Source organism: Hypanus sabinus, chromosome 28 (genome assembly GCF_030144855.1).
Source record: "Hypanus sabinus isolate sHypSab1 chromosome 28, sHypSab1.hap1, whole genome shotgun sequence".
NCBI classification, from domain to species: Eukaryota; Metazoa; Chordata; class Chondrichthyes; order Myliobatiformes; family Dasyatidae; genus Hypanus; species Hypanus sabinus.
The window spans coordinates 18033622-18040407 of NC_082733.1; positions in this window are offsets into that span (position 1 = coordinate 18033622).

A 6786-nucleotide genomic window follows, 5' to 3' on the forward strand; every position below is an offset into this window, starting at 1 on the left:
TGGTGCACATTAGAAATATTTACGGCAGAGGAATTAACTGTTTAGAAATGTGAATGGTGAACCAATCAAGCAGGTAGTTTGGTCGTGGAGCAAAGCACAAAGCACTGGAGGTACTCAGCAAGTCAGCAGCCTCTATAGAGGGAAATGGAGAAATAGACATGTGAGCTTCTGGGTCAAGACCCTTCATCTGGACTGAATAATGAAGGATGTAATCCTGAAATATGTCCATTTCCCCCATAGATGCTGCCCGACCCACTGAGTTCCTGAAATGTTTTGTGCAGATCCCAGCGTCTGCGGCATCTTGTGTCTCTGCCTTGTCCCAGACGGCGTTAAACTTCCGGAGAGCTGGCAGAGCTGCATTCACCCGCGAAAATAAAGAATATTTCATTACATGTCTGAGTTACGCCTTGTGGGAAATGGAAAGGTTTATTGTGTCAGGAAGTAGGTCAGTCATTGCAGGATACTCAATCTCTCACCAGAACAAGATTCTGCTGTATTTGTGTGGCTGGTCCGGTTTACTTTCTTGTCAACGCTGACACCTCACCCAGGACATTGGTAGTGGTGCGCGTGGTGTTAACGATTGTCAACAATTGATGGTTGGATTCTCTCTTGTTGTAGATGGTCAATTACCGGCAATTCCTTGATATAAATATTAATATTATCACCCTGTCTGAATGGTGTATAAACCTTGCTGTTTGCAAATTTGTGAATAAAACTAAGCATTATGCCTGGTGTTACCCTTCTGTTGATAACCATCATCAATGAAGCACTTCAAAATAATTAAGAATGTAAGAAATAAAAGCAGGAGTGAGCTTTTGCTCCCTCACTCCTGCTCCATAGTTCATCAAGATGACGGCTATTTTACTTAAACACTATTTTTCCCGCACTACTTCCAAATATTCAGAAATCCATCAATGATTGTTTTGAATTAATTCCTTAACTAACTACTTACAGCATTGAGAAAGAGGTTAAACATTGTCTGAGTGAAGAAATTTCTCCATGTTTCAGTCCTAAATGGCCTACCTCTAATTCAGCCACACCATCCTCTGCAATACTGAGTCACACCCTTCCAGCCGTTGAGCCTAAACTCTTCTTTCATTCTTCAAGCTGTCTTCACGCTGCAACCCTGCAATTAGTCGAATGTTCGGAGCAAGGACGCTGTTTACATGAACAAAGTCACTGGAGAGACTCTGAAGCTAGTGTTGTTTTATTCAACAAAGTGAAACAAGCTGGAGGAAGAGACCTGTTTGACCCAATAGAAATTTGGCCTGTCCCCTCAAACCCTCACTGATTTTTATAGGTGCACCGTAGAAAGCATTCTTCTAGGGTGCATCACAACCTGGTATGGAAGTCGTCCTGCCCAAGACCGGAAGAAGCTGCAGAAGATTGTAAACCGAGCCCAGCACATCACACAAACCAATCTTCCATCCTTGGACTCACTTTACACCGCACGCTGTCGGAGCAGTGCTGCCAGGATAATCAAGGACACGACCCACCCAGCCAACACACTTTTTGTCCCTCTTCCCTCTGGGAGAAGGTTCAGGAGCATGAAGATTCATATGGCCAGATTTGGGAACAGCTTCTTTCCAACTGTGATAAGACTGCTGAACAGATCCTGACCTGGATCTGGTCTGTAACTTCCAAATATCTAGAACTGACTTGCACTACCGTACTTTCCCTTTTCTATTTTCTGATTATGATTTTTAACTAAAATTTTTATTATATTTACTTCGATTTGTACTTAAAGGAGCGCAAAGCACAGAAACAAATATCACTGTGATGATTGTATGCTCTAGTATCAATTGTTTGGTTCCACACTCCAGACACACAAAATTGATGTTAATTAGCATTATCCGGATTTCAATTAACTGGGTGTCCACAGCTCCAGGAAACTATAGTCCAGGGCTGCATTTTAAATTTAATCTACAATCCACATTCAGGTCTAAAGATTGTTTGCTGAAGTTAATACCCTAATTACAGAATACACCCTAAGAAATACACCCTTCCTCCAAAAAATTCCATGCCAACCCATCAAACATTTATTTTAACATTCATGAAACCATAATAAAAATAGAGGATTTACAGAAGAAAAATACATTGTATCCTCTCAGTATTTAGTAATCTGACAATGTTAAATTAGGAAGACATCTGATGAGAAATGTATCACTGGAAATCCAACATATCAATGCAGCTATAAAGAATGCAAGACCAGTAACTGTAGTTGTGTTGCCTTTATGGCAGTTATTTAGTTTATAATATTTTCGCTTAGTAATTCGTTTGTTAGCATTTTCTAGTTAAGGTTAGGATTGTTTAAAGTAAATTCGTTGTCTGCGATATAGCGCGGCGTGCGATGACGTCACCGCGTTCTGTGGGAAAATACCGGTTTGGAGAAACGGGAAGGTGGGCGCTGACATGGGCGAGTCCAGCGCAAGAAAAGTTGTCTTCTACACACTAGGAACATAGAGAGAGCAACGCCGTAAGTCATGAGATAATCGATATGTTGAATCAAAATGTTAACGCTGATTCTGTTAAAAGTAACGACGGTCAATAAGGTTTATGCTTTCGTTAGTTAAAGAGTTGCGGATAGTTTGCGTTGAAGTGTATTTAAAGCAGTCAATGGCGTAGGTAGATTCTGACTGTATGCTGCACTTTAATGTAATGTAGTTGTTGTAGTTTTACTTTTGCAAGTATTTACGATGTACATGTGATATCAAGAAGGAAACAAATGCTGTACAAATCTTGTATTGTTTTATCAACAGTTTTCACCATACGTTAATGAGGAAGAGTGAACAGTAAATGGTTAATCTTACTGCGACCCCGTTTTCATTGACTACGGTTTATTTCGATGTTTAGTTCGGCGTTCTGTTACACCTGAGCGAGAACACTACAGTAGTCCTTTCATTAGGAGTTTGAAGAGATTTAGTATGTCAACAAAGACTTCTACAGATGCACCATGGAGAGCATTATGATAGGCTGCATCACTGTCTGGTATGGGGGTTGGGGGCTACTACAAAGGACCAAAAGAAACTGCAGTGGGTCATAAATTTAGTCGGCTCCATCTTGTGTACTAGCCTACAAAGTACCCAGGACATCTTCAAGGAGTGGTGTCTCAGAAAGGCAGCATCCATTATTAAGGACCTCCAGCACCCAGGGCACGCCCTTTTCTCACTGTTACCATCAGGTAGGAGGTACAGAAGCCTGAAGGCACACACTCAGTGATTCAGGAACAGCTTCTCCTCTCTGTCATCTGATTCCTAAATGAACATTGAACCCATGAACACTACCTCACTTTTTAACAAATATTATTTCTGTTTTTGCATAATTTTTAAACTATTCAATATACATACAGTATAATAGATTTATTTATTTATTGATTGTTTTTTTTTTCTCTCTATATTATGTTTTGCATTGAACTGCTGCAGCTAAGTTAGCAAATTTCACGTCACATGCCGGTGATAATAAACCCAATTCTGATTCTAGAAACATAAAACCTACAGCACTATACAGGCCCTTTGGCCCACAAAGCTGTGCCGAATGTGTCCTTAACTTAGAAGTTACCTAGAGTTACCCATAGCCCTCTATTTTCCTAAGCTCCATGTACCTATCCTGGAGTCTTTTGAAAGACCCTATTGTATCCGCCTCCACCACCATCACCAGCAGTCCATTCTATGCACTCGCCACTCTCTGCGTAAAAAACGTACCCCTGATATCTTCTCTGTACCTACTTCCAAGCACCTTAAAACTGTGTCCTCTTGTGTTAGCCATTCAGCCCTGCGAAAAAGCCTCTGACTATCCTCACGTTTAATGCCTCTCATCATCTTGTACACCTCTATCAGGTCACCTCTCATCCTCTGTTGCTCCAAAGAGAAAAGGCTAAGTTCACTCAACCTATTCTCATAAGACATGCTTCCAAAACCAGGTCACATCCTTGTAAATTTCCTCTGCACCCTTTCCATGGTTTCCACATCCTTCCTGTAGTGAGGTGACCAGAACTGAGCACAGTACTCCAAGAGGGGTCTGACCAGGGTCCTATATAGCTGCAACATTACCTCTCAGCTCTTAAACTTAATCCCATGATTGATGAAGACCAATGCACTGTGTGTCTTCATAACCACAGAGTCAACCTATGCAGCAGATTTGAGTGTCCTATGGTCTTTGACCCCAAGATCCCTCTGATCCTCCACACTGCCAAGAGTCTTACCATTAATACTATATTCTGCCATCATATTTGACCTACCAAAATGTACCACTTCACACTTATCTGGGTTGGACTCAATCTGCCACTTCTCAGCCCAGTTTTGCATCCTAGTAATGTCCCGCTGTAACCTCTGACAGCCCTCCACACTATCCACAAGACCCCCAACCTTTGTGTCATCGCAAACTTACTAACCCGTCCCTCCACTTCCTCATCCAGGTCATTTATAAAAATCACGAAGAGTAAGGGTCCCAGAACAGATCCCTGAGGCACATCACTGGTCAACGACCCCCGTGCAGAATATGACCCATTTACAACCTCTCTTTGCCTTCCGCAGGCAAGCCAGTTCTGGATCCACATAGCAACATCCCCTTAAGTTCTGGATACAGCTTAAAACAGGGAAGCAGTCCTGACAGATTTAGTGCATTAGGCTCAGAATTTTTCAGCGTAGTGTGAAGTTTTGTTGTCAGGAGTGTGTGATTTAGCTCTCTGGAAGAGTGATGGACAGGGCCCCATTCTGATGACCTTTTCCTGCTCCATTTGTCCGAGTCAGAGCAAATTGCGAATAACGAGCTTCAAAAATGCTCAAATACTTTCAACAGTAGTTCCTTTCTTTGTCTAACTTGCATGTTGTGCAATCTATCACACTGACATTGCAGCAGCACACATTAAAAATGATAAGGCTTGTCCACAACTACAGCTGTTACTGTACACTCAGTGCTATAGTGGAAAGAAGTGACAGCTCCTACTATGAATAATTTGAATGAATGTTAAAGGTAGTGCCTTGCATTGTTTACATTTAAAATATTGGATTAATGGTTAACTAAAATAGCTCAAATATGTCACCATCCTAAAGCATTAAAAAGCTTGTTACAACTTAATGTTGAATTTCACCTCTGATTTTCAAATTCACCGAATTCTATTTCAGATACGTTGACAGAAACATAGAGAAATTGGTCCAACTAAGTAACAGCCCATAATGCAATGCTTCTGTGCAAAAGACAGTCTTTCAATTTCTCTTTCCTGTTTCTATACAAGTTGTATCCAATTTTGCATTTCTCATTTTCCCAGTCTTGGACTATCTGGATACTAAATGGCGCAAGGATATTGTTATAAGAGAGGTTGATGTCACTTATGTGAATCTTAGCTTGATTATAGTTACACACTTAATGGCCATCTTTTCCTCCACATTTTAACTTTGATTTTTGTGTAATATTATTATAGCTTTCTGTAATGTTGAATTGATGTTTGTTGTCAATACATGGCTGAGCTCTAAATTACTGAATTAACCTTTCCTGATAATGCTCCTCCTCCTCCTCATCATCATCATGTGCTGTGTTGTATGACGTGGGCATTCATGGAATTTGACTGATTGTTGTTGGCAAATTTTTCTACAGAAGTGGTTTGCCATTGTCATCTTCTGGACAGTGTCTTTACAAAACGGGTGACTCAGCCTTTCTCTATATTCTTCAGAGATCATCTGTCTGGTGTCAATGGTCACATAACCAAAACTTCTGATATGCATCAGCTGTTCATTTGACCATACACCACCTGCTCCCAGGGCTTCACGTGATCCTGATCAGAGTGGGGACTAAGTAGGTGCTACATCTTGCCCAAGGGTGACCTGAAGCGTAGTGGAGTGATGGAGCACCTCACACCTCCTTTGGTAGAGATGTATTCCCACCCCAACACTCAAACCGGTACTGATACCCCTAAACTGCTACAATTGCTTCCAAATTTCATTTCTCTTTAAGCTTCTCAATGTGATCCCTCTCCAACCCATTTTATTTCTTAATTTCTCCATTACCATTTCTGTAGATAGGCTGATAACACAAGACTTCCCACATCTCCTTTAATATCCTTCCACCTACTTATCTGAACTATCTATTCTATTTTTGCATATGCCATCACATAGGCTCTTACAATGATATCTTCTACACTGGAACTTCAGGTAAATATTCCCTTATTCCACTTAAATATGGATGGTGCCTTTTAATCAGGTATGTCCCATTTTCTACATTTTCGTCCTTTCACTATTGCTCTCCATAATAGCTGTCATTCACCCTGAAATACACAAGTAAACTCAATTGCTTATACCAAGCAAATACAAATCCAGGAATGGGCAATGAATGGTCATCTTGCTGGTCGCATTGTGGAAATGGAATGTAAAAAATGCAGAAACCGATAAAATAAAAACAATTATACCACTTTAAGAAATTTTCAGATTTCAAAGTACACATATTATCAAAGTATCCTGTATACTGTATCCCGCCACTGTATGTAGGGTGTGCGTTCTCCCTGTGACCATGTGGGTTTCCTCCGGGTGTTCCAGTTTCCGTCCACATTCTAAAGATGTACCGGTTAATCGTTCATTGTAAATTGTCCTGCGATTAAGCTAGGATTAAATTGGAGGATTGCTGGATGGCGTGGCTCCAAGGGCTGATCTCATGCTGCGTGTTAATCAATCAATCAATAAAAGCAACTTTGAGGTTTTTCTTCTTCCAGACAGCCACAAAACGAAAAAAAAACGCACAATAGGGTCCATTTAAAAAGACAGTCAAAGACCCAATGTGCAAACAAGAATAATAAAT